This window comes from Enhydra lutris, unplaced genomic scaffold (assembly GCF_002288905.1).
Source record: "Enhydra lutris kenyoni isolate GAN:26980312 unplaced genomic scaffold, ASM228890v2 scaffoldscaffold1, whole genome shotgun sequence".
Classification (NCBI taxonomy): Eukaryota; Metazoa; Chordata; class Mammalia; order Carnivora; family Mustelidae; genus Enhydra; species Enhydra lutris.
The window spans coordinates 54,627,617-54,649,472 of record NW_019154085.1 but is presented as its reverse complement, the minus strand read 5'-3'; positions in this window follow the sequence as shown (position 1 = coordinate 54,649,472).

The following is a 21,856-nucleotide window of genomic DNA, read 5'->3' as shown; positions in this document are numbered from 1 at the left end:
CAAATTCTATCTCCCCTGGAGGTCCTGTGATTACTTGGTTTTAATCTTGGTAGAATGCCAATGGGATGGGAGAGGGTTCTAAATCCCAAGATGAAGCCTCTTGGCTGTCTTTGATGGATACCCTCCATTTTCATGAAATTTCAAGACATCTCATCCCTCTTGCTAGGCTGGACTTCCAACATGGGAATTATTTCACCCAAAATTGCTTTTCACAATCTTCTGATGCTATATCAATCCAGAACAATGGATTAAAATTGACCAATGGGATTTAAGAAGAACTAATATCAGATCAGTTGTCTACATTTTTAAAAAATGTTCACAAGAATGAGAGTTGACTGCCTTGTAAAAGCATCATATACAAGATCCAGAGTTTTTGTGAACAAGAATCTCAGTGATAATCAATAATGTGATTAGATTGTTAAAAAAAAAATAAAGAGCAGAAAAAATCTTGAACTTTTAGGCTATGTGACTATGTCAATAAGCATATAATATCCATATCAAGTGAGGTAATAATCCTAACACACATAACATCAGTCAGGAGGTCGTGCTTGAAGGTATGTATACTTTCATGGACTTTACAATAGAACAACATCAAAGAATAACCAAATGTTTGGAATAAATTAAATAAGATGGTTTATGTTCTAGTAAATTGCATCAAAGAAGAAAATGGTTGAAAGAGCTGTGTATTTTAGCCTACAGAAAAGAAAAACTAGAGCGAGTGACACAGTATATGACTTCAACCATTCAAAAGATTGTTTGAAAACTGTGTGAAAAAGGGAATAGTCCATGCTATCTGGACTGCTTCAAATGACAGAACTAGTACTGATTAATGGACAGAGACAAACTATCATTCAAGATATGGAAGAACTCTGTAATTATAATTGTATGGTAACAGTAAAGTAGTTTTCAAAAATGACTTGAAAGAAAGTAGTAAGTGAATGAAAGATATATTAAGGTTTTATCATGCCATGGTAAAATGATTTGACAGTGTCTACCTTTTTCATGCCATGGTAAAATGAAAGGCAGTTTGTGAGTCAGTGAGAATTTAGAAAGGTGTTGGGAGTGGGAGGAATGTAGAAATAGAATCAGTTTGATGATCCCAGGGGTATGTTGCTCAATGAAATGGTCTTTTATTTCATTCACCAGAGTCACCCAGTTGACCTTATGTGAAACCAAATATATGCATGCAGTGTTAAATTCACACTAATGGATTATGTCAGTGATCACAAATCACAGATTGTCAATGGATGACTTAGAAAGGACAACTGTGACAACTGCCATGGCAACAAAATGGGCGTTTGAAGTCTTAGACCCCCTCAAAGAAGCGTAGACCCTACGTAGAAGTGGGTTTGTGTACTGAATACTTTTTCTTTCCTCTGAATTTTGACCCTCAAGGATCAAAAAGATACAACTCTGTAAATATTGTAGGCAAGACACAGAATATATAATAGCATTACTTTAAACACAACTGAATACAGATGTTCCAAAATGGCTAGAGAATCTCACACTGGCAAGAACATCAACCTTTATTGTTCAAACTCTGGTTTGTCAAGGTTGATCTCCTGAGGGATCTCTCACTAAACCCTCTACTACACAGGCTCACAAGGTGTGGCGTCTTTAAGTGTGCTCATGCCAATAATGGACATATGAATTTGTTCTTAATTCTCCAATAAATCTGTTAAATTAAGTCAGCATCTTCTAAAAGCTATGTTCATAGGATTGAGAAGTATATGGCATATAGCTATAGTTTTCCTTTTAGGTATTCAGTACCTGAGGGATATTTTATTAAGATGAAATGATTATCATTTACTTAAATTTGTTGACACTTTTAGAATGGACTTTTGTATATTTCTCTGTGTTGTCTTTTTATTTTAGCCACATACCTAGTGTTCTGCCACTTATAAGCTAGCTATAAGCTGTTTCAACTATACAACCTTGGTTAAATTGTTTAATATTATAGTCCCAATATTCTCATCTGTAAAGTTATGAGAATAAGAGCACCTATTTTTAAGGGTTATTGTGTGAATTTAATGAGTTAATATGTACAGTATACTTAGGACAGTGCCTAGAGTATAAGACATGCTCAGTAAATGTAACACGTTATGACTGTTCAAAAATATTCATTGAGTACCTATATATATATATAACCCAGATGTTGAGTGGAGTCACACTTTTTTTAAATATCTGTGAATTCCAGGTGTTCTTACATTCTCCTCACTCATCTCTTATTTAGATGTCCAGATATGACTGTTCTTTGTTTCTCACAAATATTTTAAAAAAGAGAAAAGGAATTGTTCTCTTCTAGATTTTCATGTCTACCTTTCTCCAAAATTTCCATACCTTTTTCTGTGTATCAAGTTTTCCACATTTGGGGAGAAGGAAGGAATTTACATATAAAAATGAAAACAAATAAATTTAAACAGTAGATACCCTGCTTTTTTAAAGCCTTGGGCTTTTCTGATGTACCCAGCCACTCCCAACGTCCACATTCTCTTCTCCCCTTTCAGGCCAATAACTATGACAACAAAAATAAGCAATTAAAAAATATCCCTCTCATATTTGAATGTCAGAGAAATTCAATCTCTCCATCCCAAATATCCACAAACTCAGCTCCAGGGCAACACAGACAAGGTGAAGTTGAAATGATTATTTATACAGTCTGATGGATCTCTTTATTAGCAACTTTTTCTTCTCTCAGACTTCATCTGAAGGGAAGGGGCTTTTAGTCTTCTTGTTACACATATAATGGAATTTCTCTAGATCTTCTAAGAGAAATCATGATAAAAGAAATGATTTCTAACTGCATCTGAACCTTCATGCAAACTGACAAAGTTTCCTATATATGTGTGTGTGTGTGTGGATGTATATTTCCATATATATATATTTCCTTTCATTATATATATACATATACATAGATATATATTTCCTTTCATATATATTTCACACTCAGTATATATATTATATATATTATATATGTATAATATATATAATTCTATTGATATATATCAATACAAGTATGTCTATTGTGTTGTTCAATCCCATATTAAAATTTGGTGCTTTTTAGACTGTAGGCTGGAGTGAAATTAGGTAACAGTCAAGGAACTCAGCAACTCTTTATTGCATGGCAGTAGAATTCAGATCATGGTTATGAAAGTATTGGACTAAGTTCAGATCTAGCCATATGATGTATCAGGAATCAGCAGATCTGGTTTGAGGTCAGTTCTACTACTATCTCAGAAACCTTATAAAGTCTCTGAGATCCTCTGGGACCTGTATTGTAGCATCTGTACTCTATCAGTTTCTCATTTCCAATTCCCTATATTCTTCCAAAAACAAGTGGAAGCTATCATATATTAGAGGGAAGCAGCTTGTATAGTAGAAAGTGCATAAGTTTTAGAGTCAAACTGAGTTATAATCCAATGTCTATCTTTGGACAAATATAATCAATAATTATTCTCTTGCCACACTGTTATGAGAATTAATGCAAATAAAATACATGAAAGTTTTGGCATCAAATGTCAGTTTCATAAGTTATAGAATTAGGAATGATAGATTGTTTGGCTGTTTGATAATTAAGATAGGAACTTGAATCCAATTGAACTCCGAGGAAATCTGAACCTCCAAAATGAAATCATTTTAAAAGAAACATCATCCATAAAACTTATTGTTTATATGAAAATATGTTAAAATTTTAATCACATTGCCTACAATACAAACTAAAATCATATCCTTTCCCAAAAAGAACTCAAAAAATTATATCCTTTTTTATATTACTTCTTTAGGATATAGCAAATTGCCTCTTTAGCAGTGAGACCTAATGGTGATTAGTTTACTTGCACTTTAGATTAATAAATTCTTTCATTGAAGGGACTCAATTATGATTTGTCAAAAAGGTGAAATGATTATCCACTTTGCAGCTGGGAATGTTGCTGTGCAGAGGTTCAGTGTTTTTCAATTCTTCCAAGGTACGCTTCACTGTGTTATAGGAGTCTAAACCATCAACTTCAATGTCGAACTTGAGTTGAGATGATTAATTAAAACCACAGATCTTTTTGTTCTCCTTGGTATTCTGGGATGGAGAGAGTCAAATAGATATTCATTCTCCTCATGAAAGAATGCTAAACACTTGTAGGGAATGGGAATCTTGGCCCATTTTTAAAAATTCCCTTCATACTGCCATGCAGTGAAGCATAATGAATTTAGATACAATGAATTTAGAACAAAATAACATACTGAACAACCTTGGACATAGTTCCTACCATCAGGCACTCACTGGGTGGGCTGACCTCATGTGAATATTGCCTTTCTTACTGCCTCTGTCTTCATTATCACTGACCATCTGGTGCTCCTACCCAGGACTACCAAACACAAATGACTAAGAATTTCTAAAGCTTATCCTTCCAACAGAAGAGCTCCACTCTGCTCTGCCTTTATTATAAATAGAGTCATCAGGAGATAGATTTTCAGAAAATAATTTTATTCTTAACCTAGTTGAATGTTCTGCCACATGACTCCATTGATGACTCCTTGACTCTCTTTCTCAACTCTTGCTATACTAGCTCAGTTCTTACCTCTTGGATCACAGGCAAATCGTCCTCTGTCCCCTAGAATTTGTCTCTTAGCCCCCTTCTCTTCTTTAATGCATATACATTGAGTGATACTATATATATATATATATATATATATATATATATATAATTCTTTTTTTATATCTTCAACTACCACTGAATAGGCCAGGGGTCTTTGAGGAGAAAGAAACTACATCAGTTATCTTACCAGAAGAAAATTACACAGAATTGTGAACTGGAGATTAGAAAATTAAAAAGGCAAAAGGGGAACACTTTGTGTCCTCTTAAACAGAGGTTGGATGAACAGAGGGGATCATTAAAGCTCAGAGGATTGGAGGAGAGCCTGTGGAGCTGGGACTTACACTTCTGAGGAAGAAGCACAGTCAGGCTGATTCCGAGTTTTCTGAGAGGAATGTAATGAGGCTGATTTTAAATAGCATGGAAAAATTGCAAACTGCAATCAACTGCTACTTGTGGGATCAGTTGTCATTGCCAGGATAAAGAGCTCTCACCTGACTGGATTTAGATGCAAACAGGAAAGAGCAAGTCCTTTTTAACTCATTTAGCCTTCAGGATTCTCTCTAGTGCTTCTTTTTTGGCAAAACATCATGGGGAGCAACTGGTAAAGGATACATGAGTTCAACCTCAGACTCAAAAAACACAGGAGAGATGTATGGATTTAAAGCTAAAATACTGTAGTATAACAATCACTGTGACAAAAGCTGGCTACCCAAAATCCATAGACACTATTCTAACGAAGTTTGACTTCAGTGTAATGACAGAAATCACTTTATTCTTTGACTCAATGAAATTATTTATATATTCAAAGACAATCTCAACCTTCTTTCAATGACTTTTGGGACATATCTATTTGGCTTGAAGAAGGTTGAGATTGTCTCTCTTTGAGATAGAGCTATGGTATGCCCTTTAGTTGAGAATGAACTAGGAGCTATCCATAGCCTAATTCCACAGTCTAGCAGTCATCATATGATCACAAAAATTCCTGAAGATTCTTAATCCAGTGTCTGTCACTGATATGCTACCCCAGGATCACAAAGTTTTGCCACTGCTACTGAAAAGATGGTTTCCGTACCTGGAACAAGGTAAATTAGTTACTTCATAGACTATTATGTAACATTTTAAAATACTCCAGGAAAAAAAAAAAGAAAGAAAGAAAGAAAAGAAAAGAAAATCAATACAAAACATGTAAACAAAATTTTGGAAATATTCCAGGAAGTTAACTGAAAACAAGAGAACATTATACAGAGGTAAAGGAAGAGGAAAGGAGGGAGAACAAATGGCTGAGAAGGAAAAAGAAGAAAACAGGCAAGTGAAAAATAATGAAGAGGAAAGAAGAAATCATCTTCCAAAATGATAACAGTAGTACTTTCATAATCAGAAAAAATTGCATATAAGAGAAGACAGTAAAGGTGCTCCACTTGGTTGAGGACAGAAGACTTCCTTTGGACAGGAAGACTCTCTAAGCTCCTGGGAAACAACAGGTTCCTCTAAAACGGGGTCAAGTCCTACATTCTCAGTCTAACTTCTGTGAAGCCCAGGACAGCACTGCACTCAGACTCAGCTAAACACAACAAACAGACAGGATTGGATTTACTATTTCTTCTTTATAAAATTCTAATATCAAGAATTTGAAAGGTTTATAAATATTTGTTATTATCAGCAACTGAAATTGTATCTTTGCCGTAGATTTTTCTGAAACCTGAATAACAAAAAAAGAAACATCGTAATGTTGCCCGTAGAATTTTGGTAATCACATTTGTTGACGTTGAAATGTTAATGCTGAATTATTGTTGAATGAACCATTGTAGCAGAGAATGTCCATGTTCTAGGCCACCTGTGGTTTTACATTTGTTCCACCTTCTTCACTTTCATATAAACACAAAGAACCATGTTCATTCCCATGGCTTCTTGGCCAGAAATCCTGTGGGTAGATATGAAATCTTATTTGTATTTAAGTGAAGACATTAGGGGTGCCTGGGTAGCTCAGTTGGTTAAGCTTCTGCCTTCAGCTCAGGTCATGATCTTGGGGCCGTGGGATGAGCCCCACAAAGGGCTCTCTTCTTAGCCGGGAGCCCACTTCTCCCTCTGCCTCTGCTGCTCCTCTTGCTTGTGTCCTCTCTCTTGCTCGCTCAATTTCTCTCTCAGATAAATAAGTAACATCTTTAAAAATTAAAAAAATATATATGTGGAGGATATTTTGTTACTCTTTGGTGTAGTATAAAGGGTTAAAATATTGGTTGGTTTGAGCTATTATTCTGGTGTTCACTTTTAAATAAAACAATTTATAATGGGAAAAAGCAATGTAAACTCTCCTTAAATTTCCCTTAAGGTTTGAAAGATTGAGATAGGCTTTTCCTTGTCACATAAAGAGACATCATCTTGATAGTTTTAAATATTTCAGTCAGCTGTATAAGTAGCATATTTGTACTACTGTTAATGTAGGAAAAAAATTACTGATTACATACAACACTAATCCTTTGCCATAGGAATGTCTTATTCTCAGTGACTTAATTTTAACATCTAAAGAAAACTATGGTTTACACTCTTGTCTTGTTCCAAGAATGCCAAATCTCACTCAAGCTTCTTGGCCTCTGTAAGTTTTTTCTACTGATTGTTATATTTTGCCAAGCCTTGGGAGACTTAGGTACTTATGGCTAGAGTCTGAATTAATGTGTATATGTGGTGTATGGTGTTTAAGTTAAACTAGTACATTTCAGACCAGCAAGTTTTGCTACTTGGATGAAGGAAGGATATAAATTCCATGATTTCGGCATTGTGAGGACTCATGAATATGCCATTGTGTACCACCCTGCTGCTGAAGAAACACAAGATTTAATATGTGTCTTTAAAAATACATTTTTCTATAAATATATGTAAATATAATTTCTCCTGGCTATTTCATTGTTAAATGATCTGGCAAATAATTTGGTTGAGATCATTGTCCTCATTTGAGAAGAACTTTAAATTTTGACACAAAAATTACTTATGAATCAGATATATATTTATTTGAATTATGTTATTTATTTTTCTTTTAATTACTCTTATCAAATAATAATAAACCAAAATAAACTACAAAATGTTTGTGCACTTCAACATATTCAATGAGATTGCAGGACTGTAGAATTAAGGAATAGCTCAGGAGGACTTTCTTTTTTTTTTAGGGTCCACTGAGCAGAAAGCCTGATGCGGGACTCGGTCCCAGGACCCTGAGATCATGACCTGAGCTGAAGGCAGCAGCTTAACCCACTGAGCCACCCAGGTGCCCCATACTAGTATTTTTTAAATTTATTTTTTCAGTGTTCCAAGATTCATTGTTTATGCACCATACCTAGTGTTCCATGTAATACATGCCCTCCTTAATACCCACTACCAGGCTTACCCAACCTCCAACTCCTCTCCCCTCTAAAACTCAATTTTTTTCTCAGAGTCCACAGTCTCTCATGGGTTGTCTCCCCCTCCGACTTCCTCCAACTTACTTCCTCTCTCCTTCACCCAATGTCCTCTGTGTTATTCCTTATGCTCCACAAGTAAGTGAAACCATATGATAATTGATTCTTTCTGCTTGACTTATTTCATTCAGCATAATCTCTTCCATTCCCGTCCATGTTGATACAAAAGTTGCATATTCATCCTTTCTGATGGAGGCATAATACTCCATTGTATATATGGACCATAGCTTCTTTATCCATTTTCGTCCATTGGAGAGCATCTTGGCTCTTTCCACAGTTTGACAACTGTAGCCATTGCTGCTATGAACATTGGGGTACAGATGGCCCTTCTTTTCACTACATCTTTATCTTTGGGGTAAATACCCAGTAGTGCAATTGCAGGGTCATAGGGAAGCTGTATTTTTAATTTCTTAAGGAATCTCCACACTGTTTTCCAAAGTAGCTGCACCAACTTGCATTCTCACCAATAGTGTAAGAGGGTTCCCCTTTCTCCACATCCTCTCCAACACTTGTTGTTTACTGTCTTGTTGATTTTGGCCATTCTAACTGGTGTAAGGTGGTATCCCAATGTGGTTTTGATTTGAATCTCCCTGATAGCTAACGATGATGAACATTTTTACATGTGTCTGTTGGCCATTTTCTTTGGAGAAGTGTCTGTTCATGTATTCTGCCCATTTTTTGACATGATTATGTTTTTGGGTGTTGAGTTTGAGGAGTTCTTTATAGATCTTAGATATCAGCCCTTTGTTTGTAGTGTCATTTGTGAATATCTTCTCCCATTCTGTGGGTTGCCTTTTTGTTTTGTTGACTGTTTTCCTTGCTGTGCAGAAGCCTTTGATCTTGATGAAGTCCCAAAAGTTCATTTTTGTTTTGTTTCCTTTGTCTTTGGAGACATGTCTTGGAAGAAGTTGCTATGGCCAATGTCGAAGGGGTTACTCCCTATGTTCTCTTCTAGGATTTTGATGGATTCGTGTCTCACATTGAGGTCTTTTATCCATTTCAAGTTTATCTTTGTGTATGCTGTAAGAGAATGGTGAAGTTTCATTGTTCCATATATAGCTGTCCAATTTTCCCAGCACCATTTATTGAAGAGACCATCTTTTTTCTACTGTATATTTTTTTCAGGAGGACTTTCTTTAAACAACAGGAACACAGAAAGAAACCAACATGCTTACCTATCAGAATTAAGCATTCTGATCAACCAAATTAGTCCTTGGTTGAATAAGAAGGAACAATATTATCTAAAGCAATAACTTTTGATATGTAAATTTCCATAGATAAAAAGACTCTATAACTGAGAAATGTTAGAAAGGATTAAACAGCCTATCCCATTTTTTTTTCATTTTATATTTAAAAAAAAAAACCACTCCTGGGACACCTAGGTGGCTCAGTCAGTTAAGCATCTGACTCTTGGTTTCAGCTCAGATCATGATCTCATAGGCAGTGGGATCAAGCCTCAAGGAGGGTCTCAAGCCCCAAGCTGGGTCTCGAGCTCAGTGGGACGTCTGCTTGAAGATTTTCTCGCTCTGCCCCTCCCCCACTCACATGGTTAAATAAATCTTTACAAAAAATAAAAAATAAAATAAAATACTACTTTAAGTTAGAATTGCTTTTTTAAAAACCACTAACACCAAACATCTGCTTCTGAATAAAATAGAAAAAAGAACAAAACAAAACAAAACACCAAGTTTGCACAGTAATGCCAGTAAAAACAACAACAACAACAACAACAACAACAACAAAATCTTGTCTATTAAACTTTCCCATGAATATACTGAAAAAATAAGCAAATGAAAATATTACAAATCATAAGATGTGAAGAAAAGGAGGAATTAAGAAGATAAAATGTCAAGAGCAATCTGGCCAAGTCCAATGAATGGAGAAGAGTAAAATAGCAAATCAAAAACTGAAACTGCAAAATTTGTTATACCAACTAAGCAAACGGAACCCAACTATTCTTCTGTGTGCACTTGAGAACAAATAGATGACTAGATGACTTGCACAAATTAGAATACTATATATGTTCCTACTCAAAAAATTCTAAACCCAACCTGAACTGAACTAATACTTTATTCTAGTTATACTTCCTCTTACTTTGAGGAAGAAAATAGTTAATCAACTAACACAAGTTATTTGAAATCACCTAAATAAAACCATTGATTGAGAGTAGCGGTTTTTCACTTTTCAACCAGCTATTTTGTCATTTAAGAGATGCTGTGTTAAATGGAGTAGTTTCTAAGGAAGGTTCTCTTGATCTAACCCATTTTAACCCTTGTTAAGAATAAATGCAATGGACACCCGGAAAGGGATCAAAAGACTGTGGATTAGTAAAGATGACATTTAATTGTGTGCCAGTACAAAGTTAGCTTTAGAAAGCTCCCATCAACAGCAATCAGGCATTATTATTCTAAAGAAATGGAGGATGTTAATCAAAATGCTTGTGTCACTAGGGGAAAAGGTTGGGCCTTCTATTTCACAGCAGTCAAGTTGGGACTGTTTATAGGAGCATTGTCTCTAGACCTCTCCATTCTTGTCTGCCCAAAGATAGTTGTGGAGCAGCTATCTTATGACATGATACTCTTCTTTACGTAACTTTCTAAAACATTAGTAAAATATTATGTAACTTTCTAAAATATTAATCAATAGGACCTATGTTGATGATGACATATTTTCTCATTGCTCATAATAAAATGAGCAGTTGAAGAACACAAATAACTACAGGTGTCCTCAGCTATTTGGCAATTTGAGTCATGCAACTTTAAAGATTTGCTTTAATACCTGTTTTTGCTAACCAAAAAAAATCCAAAGAGGATTTTTCCTTAAAAAAATAAATAAATAAATAAAGGCAGAAAGAGAAAATAAAAACATTGCATTACAGAGACCATGAGCTGTGACACTGGTCCCGCCAAACTCCTTCTCCAGGACTACCCTCAGAATCTCAGCTGCAAACCACAGTAGCTTTGAACTGTGACTGGGAGCATCCGTGCTTTAACACCATTTGTTCTGGGCATGTGTTAGCAAGATGTGTCCGGAGATATCAGAAAAACCTAAGGGAGGTTATTTTTTGGGTCTAGGAATGCTCAAAATTATTCCATGTAAATGAACATAATTGCTTCTTCCCTTTACACCTTTTCAGCTTACAAAAGGTAGGCATGGTCTACAATCGAATAGTAGGGGCTACCTGTGTAAGAAAGGATATTTTCTTTTCTTCGCCTCATTATCTCTATTGTACAGAAACAAAAGTGGCTATTCCTAGTCATACTAAGCAGGGATAGTTTAAGGATCACTGGCATGGGTTACAGAGCTCTCAAAGAATGGCACCATGGAAATACATCCCATTGCTACATTTTAAGCAAATGGGATTTCAGGCCCTTCAGAGAGTTGGATAATCCCTTCAAATCCTTAAAGATTTGAATAATAGCTATAAGTAATGCTGTTGTTTAGTAAATATAATTTGATAACTGTATAAAGATATAATTCTATGTAACTATGCTTTCACAAAGAACAGTGAGGGAAACAAAAATTTATAGTAGTCAGATATCATCGAGTCATGTGATAAAATGAAGAGCAGCTTTAATGCTAAAGTGACTTCCAGGAATTACTGGGGATGGGAAGGAATATTAAAATAGTTCAGCAGAGGGGATCACATGGGGTAGACCTAGGGATGGTGTTGACACAAAGCAAAGAATTAAAAGGCATCATCAGCAATGAGCCATACACTTATGACAGCAGACACTCGCAATATTAATAGATGCTTCAATGATATATTTGTCAAGGTACATATCAGTCCTGATATTTGGCTCTGACAACACATGTGTTTCTGTGCTGCCTTGCCATCATGATATGCTGCTTAGGATGTGGTCTCTGGTGCCAGACTCTGAAGATTCAAATCTCAACTTAGACATATATTGGTTGTGTGACATAGACATGTCACCGATTTCCCCTCTGCCTTCATATCTTCATTTGAAAAATGAAATAAATTTTTCAATAATGAATGATAAAAACGAAATAATATTACTACCTACTCCTGAAGGCTTTTATGTAAATTATATGTTATTATAGGCTAATATATGTTGAGGACTTAAATCAGTGGTACAGGTGTGTGTGTGTAGAGGGGATTATTAGGCATTTAGAGACAGGAACTCTAACATTTGTGAAAAACATTATATCATCAATTAATGAGCCAACTATCTATTCCACAAGTATTCCTGTGGACCCACAATGTGTTCAAGGTCTATAGATAGAGATTTCAAGGTAGGCAAAGGACCACCTACAAATCTGAAATTGTGTTTTTTGGCAAACTAGTACAATAAATATGAACTGAAAGAAAACTCTAGTATTGATGCCATATGAAAATTAAAGAGGTTCTACAAAAAAACAAAACAAAACAAAACAAAAAAACCACAAAAACAAAAAAAAGCCTATTCTGATCACTTGAAGATCATGCTTTATGATGGTAAACTAATTCCCATTGACTCTAACATGACAAATGTTGAGCTGTAATCATAACATTCAGTTACAAAGACCCACACTGGCCTCCTGTGTAGCCCCCTTAACCACTTTTGTCCTCTCTAAGTAAAACACAGCTTTGAGAGGTGTCTGGATGGCTCAGTGGGTTAAGCCTCTGCCTTTGGCTCAGGTCATGATCTCAGCGTCCTGGGATTGAGCCCTGCATCGGGCTCTCTGCTCAACAAGGAGCGTGCTTCCCCCTCTCCCTGCCTGCCTCTCTGCCTACTTGGGATCTCTCTCTCTGTCAAATAAATAAATAAAATCTTTAAAAAAAAAAACCCAAAATACAAAAAAAAAAAAAAAACCACCAAAAAAACCACACAGCTTTGAGTTTGTAATGTTCTATTTAAGGCTCATTTGCTGCTTCCATTATAAACTTTGCTATTCCAGATTATAACTTGTCACCTTTCATTTGCATCAGGATAAAACTTTAGTGTATATTTGTAACCTTTAATGTAAACTATTGTTTCAGAAAAAAATGTGCGAATGAGTAAAATGTGGAGTTTGTAGTCTTGAACATCCTTTGAAGAATTATAAATAAAATAACCACCCCTCTTTGCTGACCTTCAGTTGGACAATGTGGTAGATGCATTCAACTGTCTACAAATCTTTAATATGAGCAGAAGCCATTTTAAATGGATTTTCAAATGTCTAAGTTTGAAGCATTATAAGAGCCTTGAGGATGGGAAAATTAATTTTCTTTGGAAATATGTATTTAAATAAGTATAAAAATAATTTACAATTCTTTGAGCATATATTCTTTGGGATCGCACTAGATTGTATTTTTTGTATGCTTACTTAACCCTTGCAATAATCCTGTAAGGGAATTCTTATCCTCATTTCTCAGATAATGAAGTTGAAGTACAGGTAAGTTAACTGATTTTCTAAGGTCACATTGCTAAGAGAAAGAACCAGGATATGAATCTTGTTCCACTTAACTTCAAAATCTGGTTTTAATTGCTGTGAACTACTGACTATTTAGACACATACCATCTCCATAGATATCTACTTGGTGGCAATATAGTATAAAGATTCAGCATGTTGAGGCTCTGGGCTCAGTCTGCCTGAGACAAAAATCTCACATCTACTGCTTACTAGCTGTGTGGTATCAGGAAAGTACTTAGAATGTATTTAGCACAAAGTAGGTGCTAAATAAATACTATGTTCTATTTTTTTTCAGAATACATAGAACTTGAGAGGGAGGTCACTACAAGGAAGGAGTCGTAAGAGTCATGTCAGAGAAATGAGGAGACAAGTATACAAATCCTGTGGGATCTTGAAGGCCATTGTAAGGATTTTAGCCTTTACTTTGAATGTAACATAAAGACACTAGAGAATTCTAACAAATGTCATGATCTAACTAGGTTTTCTCGACTGCTCTGGCTGTTGGATGAAAACACACTGCAGGAGGGCAAAAGTGAAGGCAGAGAGACCAGCTAAGTGTCTCTTGCAATAATCCAAGAGAGAAATACCAGTGCTTTAGACCAGAATGATAACAATGGAGAATGTCGAGAAAAAAGTGGTTAGATTATGTCATCACAGGATGTACTGATATATTGGATATAAAGGATGACAGAAGAAAAAAATATTTAAAAAGTGACTAATGTTTTAGCTTGGGCAACTGAAAGATCAAGATGAATGACAACTAATAACTAATAATATTAATTAATAATTAATGCCTTTGATAATTTCATTTCTTATATCTAAAGTTAATTCTATTCCTGGATTTTCTGTAGACTAGTATATGTGGTAAGATTGAATAAAGACTACCAATTGAATCTTCTAAACAAAGGATACCAGACAGATCTTTTAATATATTGTCTGGTTTTCTGATGTCACAATCTTACTCTTCTGTTAATACAAGAACTGATGACTAGGTGAGTTACAGATTGATAGGCATGCGGGACACATGGAGAGGCCCTCATGAGGCATGCCTGGATCTATTACATGAGTAACCAATCTATTATACTCAGAGGTATAAGTACAAAATATTGCTGAATTTCCCTTCACACTACTTAAACATTCTGGAAATTTCTCATTGTTTTCTTGTCCTTCTCATGTACTCACAGTCCAAGTTAGACCAGTGTAGAATTCTCATCTTACATCTGAGTCAAATCTCTAATTTCTCACATTGCCTGCTGGCTCCAGGCAACTGTGTGGAGGTGTGTGCCGCCTGCCATCAGCAGATCACCCCACAGTCTTAGGGAAACTCCCTCATGGCCTAGACACTGCCAAGACAGCTGAAGCCTGACTCCTTCAGAATATCCCTTAACCCAAAAAGAAACTCCCACGTTCTTACCACACCTCAATCATTTTTCTCTCTGCACTGCCTCCCCAACACCCTTAGCTTTTGTTCTAGTAGGCTCAGAGTAGATCAGCAAGTTCATTGACCAAGCAGATGTCCAATAAAGGAAGGAGATGCCAGCCTAGCAGGGACCTTCAGTGTCTATGGTGATAATTCCCTTGGATGGTCCTCCCCTGGCTTGGAGTTGTGGGGATCATAGCATTCCTGATGAACCAGATTACTCCCTAACTCTTCCTCTAACCTGTCTTTATTTTTCTTTTTCCTTTTATTTTTTAATAGTCTAGTATGCAATTTGGGTACTAACAGTTGGATAGAGATATCAAAATTAACCCATAGGCCAATAAATAATAAACCCTGAGGGAGTGGGCTGGCCTCTACTATTGGCAGCTCTCTTCAGAACAGGAGACACATATCATCTCTCTATCCTCAGCTTTAGGTCCAAGTTAGCAGTTCAAGGCAATAACAAAAACAGTAATAATAATAATAATTAATAATAATAAAAATAGCACTCATATCCAACTACATAAGTTTAAAATTCTGAAAACTTCTCAAATGGTGTTACTGAAACACAGATACTCCAAGAGTTAGTGGGCAAATAACTGATTTACTTAGGGCCACTCCTGTAGGTGGTTTGTGGAGAGCAATTTGAAAAACCATTGTTTTATAATTCTTCTTTGATCACATGCTCACACACAAAAATACACCCACACACCACCAACACCACTCTCAATTAATCTTCAAGGATATAGCAGAATGAACATACCTGTTCCTTGCAAAATGGGTATGCCATGGTCCCGACAAGAGAACCAAATATAGAAGATGTGAAAAGTTTGCAAACAAATGAGCTCTTGACACAGCTCCTTCGGGACCACTTGGTCATTAATGATAGAATTTAAAAGGGCCCCTCCTGCTTGGCAGGCAGCCAGGATCACAGCTCCAGGGAAGAAAGCCAGATGTGTATTTAAGATCTGCTTCTGGGGGTGCCTAGGTGGCTCAGTGGGTTAAGCCTCTGCCTTAGGCTCAGGTCATGATCTCAGGGTCCTGGGATCCAGCATCATCGGGCTCTCTGCTCAGCAGGGAGCCTGTTTCTCCCTCCCCCTCTGTCTGCCTCTCTGCTTACTTGTGATCTCTCTGTCAAATAAATAAATAAAATCTTAAAAAAAAAAAAAAAAAGATCTTCTTCTGGTGATTTTCTCCCCCTACATAGGGAAGCCTGTTTGGCTGAAAAAGTGGATTCCCACTGGGATTCTTTCTAATTGTTATTTTACTCTGATTGGCTACTCTCACTATTTGTCCATTCCCTATTGTCCTTGTTTTGTAATCAGATCTTATGCAAATGAAGCATGCTTGTAAATTGATTTGAGACCTTGTTTAGGAAATAAGAGTTCCAAAATACTGGGACAGAAGTTGCTGTTTTTTCCTCCTACTCCACAGAAGCTAACTGTGGACTCATCTCCAGTGAATAAGAAAGGAGACCTTTTCCTAATTTTATTTACTTTGAATAAGTAGTTCCTGAGAGCTCTGCTTCTTTGAATGTAGTTCCTGGTAGCAATGCTTCCTAGAAATGATGGACCCTGTGAGTAAGCATTGTTTAACATGACACATTTGAACTGACAAACAATCACACATGCCAAATACTTCTTTCCTGCAATATGCATCTCTAGAAAAGTCTGATCTTGTATCTAAAATAATTAGATTTTGTTCAGTAATCAGACTCAATCAAATGAATTCTGTGTGCACTACTTTTATTCCCACGATGAGAAATGTGTGTCATATCCTCTGTAAATTTGCATATTTTTCCATAAACCTAAAACCAATCAATTTTGAAGAGTTATGATAATATAAAGAATCTGAGGCAATTACATGTCTTTTAAACAGGGATTCTAAATGCATTTCACTGCCGGTATTCATGTAGTAAAGTAGTCAAAACTTCTTTAACCCTTTTCATGACATCTCAATTAAGCTGTAATGATTGAGGCTCAAGACATTTCTTAGGATTAATGACCGGCTGGGAAAGTGGATGGCCTGAGGTGAAGCCAAGGGCCATTAATTCCCTCTGGTCATTAATCCCCCAGGAAATGCCTTAGGTCTGGCTTGATATTAGCATTACAGGCTGCAAATATACTGTTGAATTTCCTGATTGGTTTTAAAATAATTTATTAAGATGTCATATTTTAATTTCTGCCCTGTAAACCCAACATTTCCAAATTTTGATTCCTGGTTTTTCATCCTACAATGTTGATTACAAGGACATAATAGAAATGGTTTCATTGATCATATTTCACATTTTCTTTGAAACAGTCAAAACATGTTAAAGTTATTTTTGAAACTGAAGTTCCAAATGCCCATTTGTCCTTGTGATGTTGTTTGCTAGTGAAAATCTTGGAATGACAATTAACGGTCCTTTTTCAAGTATGCATGTGGAATGTTCTATTTGGTATCATCTAAGTTTATGAAAGGGGTTGAACCCTTTCCCGAATTTTGCCTAACATCAAGTGAATATAAATCTGCCTTTAGTTACAAATAGAATAGCTACACTTTAGGCTTTTGTTAGAAAATAATCAAAACTTGGTCATAGAAATAATATTTATGGGAATTGTCAAAAACAGGTATGCTCATCTATTCCTCCAGACCTTCTCTCAAGAATGGGCCACTAAAGTTTGAGATGGAATTGTTTTTGCTGAACTCTAGGGTTATGCCTCTGTTAAATTTGAGAATGTTCATTATTTAGAAAATCGAACAAAACTTATTTTTACCACCTGCATGTTCTTAGATATTTCTTACTACATCAAAATGTCCTCCTTGTGAGGGCCAGAAGAGAAATTTCTTTCAGACTTTGTATAAGAAATAACTGGGATGAACAGAAGAAATCAGTGTCTTTTTACCTGTTGGAAACTACAGAACTTGCAACTGATCTTATTTCTCTTCTTTGGCTGCTAGAAAGCATGAAGTGAAATTTGTAAGACAGGGCTAACAAAATTCTTCAAGCAATTTTGGGTACTATCTTTACTTCTAACTTTGTTTTACTCTCTCCTACCTGAATTCATCTTCTTCTCTGACTCACCAGCAAGTTCCAGTTATATATCTTTGTCAACTCCTGCTAATTCAGTTCAGAATGAGATGGGATATAATTAACTAACTAATTAATTAATTAGTTAAGTAATTATTAACTGCACCAAGCAACAAGCCTTTTCCTCTTTCCCAGTGCAATGCCAACTTGTACTCACTCCAGACATCTAGTCACGTTTTGTGTTATGGCTTTAGCTTGTCCAACCACTTCCTGATGCCTGGCGGGACAAATCTGGTGGGAGATACTGGTCAGTCCCATAACACCTGGAACTAGAAGTCCTAGGGCTCTCTGCCGATCTGGTCACCAATTCAGTTAGATGAGTACAAATAAATCTCTGTTGACCAAAGATTTTTACCTTAGAATATGTACTTTAAATGGTACATTTCTAAGACCCATAATCCACCTGATAACACAAAATGTCAAGTGTAAATAGTTGCTTATTAATTTCGACTTTCATTAAAACATCAATGAAAAGTGATTCATAATACGAGAAAAAGGAATTATAGTAAAAATAAGTTAGGTAAGAGATTATTAGATTCTTCTCCCCCACCCCTTCCCCAAAAGCAATGATCCCTTCAGGAGCAATATGGAGACTCAGATTCGGCCAAGGGACATTATTTTGTGAAGGATAAGAAGGACTTTCTGTCCATCTATCTAGCTGTCTATCTGCTTATCCTTCTCCATCTATATATCTGATGATTGTGATGACATCCTTGAGTGAATTGAAGGTCAATTCAGGAAATACAACTTGGGCTTACTGATCTGAGCTGTGAAATGACAACACAAGGTCCGTATTCTGTCCTCAGCTCAATGCCGCATGTGTGTGTGTTCATGAAGCACATGGTATATGCTGTGTCTGTCTGGCAGAAACATTTGTGCTTAAAATACAGCCTGACAGTTCCCTGCCATCTTGCAAAACAGTGTGGCTTATTTAGAACAAATCTGTTATGACTGACCACAGAAAGATGCATGTGTGTTTCTGAGCCTCTTCCTATGAATAGGCAAAAGGACCATCTGGGCACGTGGCATTTACACATCTTTGAGCAAAGTTAGCATTCTGCCTCTCAGTAAAATCCATCTCCCAGGGACTCTGTGGGTTTGTGATGCTTCCTGTAGAATGGAGGAGGAAAACAAATGCACTTCAGTAAAACAGAAGTATCTTTTTTTTTCATCTGTCATAGCCACAGTTTGATAGTATCTGTATTTCATTTTCACTTCGGAATATCACAAGAGGGAGAAATGGCAGGAAGCAAGTTGCTTCCACATGGTTGTGAAAGGGAGTTGTTATATTTGGTTGCTCTCTGTGGCACATCTCTGTGAAAAAAAAAAAAAATCTAGCTACCATCCTGGTGGTGGGGAAAAAAGAAAAGTCATGTCTTTATCTTCTACTAAGAAAAAATATTGCTAAAATAATTTGAGTGATTGGGGCGCCTGGGTGGCTCAGTGGGTTAAAGCCTCTGCCTTCGGCTCAGGTCATGGTCCCAGGGTCCTGGGATCGAGCCCCGCATCGGGCTCTCTGCTCAGCAGGGAGCCTGCTTCCTCCTCTCTCTCTGCCTGCCTATCTGCCTGCTTGTGATCTCTGTCTGTCAAATAAATAAATAAAATCTTAAAAAAAAAAACTTAAAATAATTTGAGTGATCATAATGACATTTTATCTTTATTAAAAATCAATCTGACTTATAATTCAGACAAATACTTACACGTTTATCTTAAAACATGTATTTTATCTGACAATGCAGAATACTCAGAAAAGGCATGAATTGGACTTCATTACTTTGTAATTAAAAGTTACTAAAGTCCAAAAACTTTCCAATATTAAGGAATTCAAGGCACTTTGCTTGGTCATAGAATAACATGATTTTTTAAGGAAAATCCGCCAAGATTTATACAACCAAACAAATTATTGACTACTGCTAGAAATATTTATTTTACTTAGAATATTTTATATTTCCTCTTTAAAAAATGGCCTTCTACCATATGGTTTATTATTTTCACTGTTCTAGAGAGAAGCATGTCTTTCATCCTAGAATAATGAATCAATTTAGAAAAGAGTCAAACTTAGTCAAGTATTATTAACAAGAAGGGTGATTAACTGGGAATTTATGTTTTTGGCTAAAGGAAGTGTGTGACTATAAAACAATGAGGCTGATCTCAAATGTCCTTTCAATTCTAAATTTTGACATGACATCTCTCCCTGAGATAATCTTTTGCAACTTGTAAATTCAGAGAGCAACTCTAAAAGAAGAGTGCCAAAATGTTTTAGTGCAATGGCAACATTGTTAGATTTCATGGAGAGCTTCCTGAGGGTGCCATTTTGAAAGACAATCACATGTTGTCACACACGATTGTTGAGAAAAATTGTCAGTACCATTGCTTTCTAGTCACATATTTTACTTAAGCTTCAGTTGTTTTCCTTCTATGAACTAAAATCCTGAATGGAATAAATTGTTGCCAAATTTAACATCTCTTAATTCAAAACAACTTCCGTTAGTCTTCCTTTTCCTCTTTGTTTCTGTAGCCCCTCCCATGGGCTAGGTCAGGGGTCAGCAATTTGAGGGGGCCAGGTATTAAATACATTAGACTTTCTGGTCCAACAGGCAAAATCAAGAGTATAATGTGGTACTTACATAACAAGAGTACTTACATAACAAGCGATGTATATTGCAGGTAGAAGGGATGCTCTGTGGGGCGTTGCCATTTACAGAAGACTTTCTCAGGATGACGATGGACTAAACAAATGGAGAGAAGGCTAGCAGATAGTGCAGTAGGTGACTCTCATGGTCATTTTCACTCTCTGTTCCAGTGAAATCCAGATCCAGTACAGCCATCTCAACTTGAGCAGTTGTCTAGGGAAGAGACCACTCACTAGACTAAGATTCTACCATTTTGTGGATACCAGTAGCCAATAGCAGAGTCCTCAATATGAAGGTGACAATTAGCACAGACCCTGAGTGGTAGCAAGGTGCAACTGAGGAGATAGTTGCTGAGTGTGGAAAGGGAATGAGGAAGGATGCCCTTAGGCCTCCCACCTGAACCCTGGTCTGCGTGACTCCTAGTGCTAGCTTGCTGGGATATGCCTACAGATAGTACAAAAGCAGATAGGAGGCCAGATTTGGCCCACCCACAATTTGTCAACCCATGGCTTAGAGAATCACTTGTTTCTAATCCTTGTTTTACTAAATCTCGGGAAGTAACCATCTCTCTTAGAAATAGTCTTTCCTGTAGCAAATAGATAATAGGCATAAACAGATCTTACAGTCATCCTCAGAAATTTGGGGGAGAGTTAGTTGCTACTTCATCCAATGAATTATCTTTATGTTTATCCCAAATCGTTCCTTTAGCAGTTCCTCATGTTCCCATTTCAGCAGAAAAATTAGAAGGTCCCAACTGCTTTCATGAATAATGGGGTCTAGGCAGACTCAGGTGGTTCTGCATTCCTTTCTGACTAGCTAAGTAGCACTGTGGTTTACAGTAGGGGTCAGCAAACTGTAGCCTGTGGAACAAAACCAGTCACCCCCTCCCCATTTTTATAGAGTCCACAACTAAGAAAGACTTTTACATTTTTATGTAGTTGGAAAGAAATCAAAAGAAAAATACTATTTGTGACACATGAAAATTTATGAAATTCAAATTTCCATGTCCATAAATAAAGTTTTATTGGAACACAGCCATGCTTATTCATTTACATATTATCTATGGCTGCTTTGCACTAAACGACAGAGTTGAGTAGTTGCGACAGAGACCGTATGGCCTGCAAAGCCTAAAATATTTACTATCTGGCCCTTTCCAGAAAAAAAAAAAAATTGCCAACTACTGGCTTAGAGTATAGCTCTGAAATCAGACTATGTGCAAATCCCTTCTCACCATTTTTAGTACTGTGTCCTCTTGGACAATTTACTTAACCTCTCCTTACATCAATCAGGTCCTTCATCTA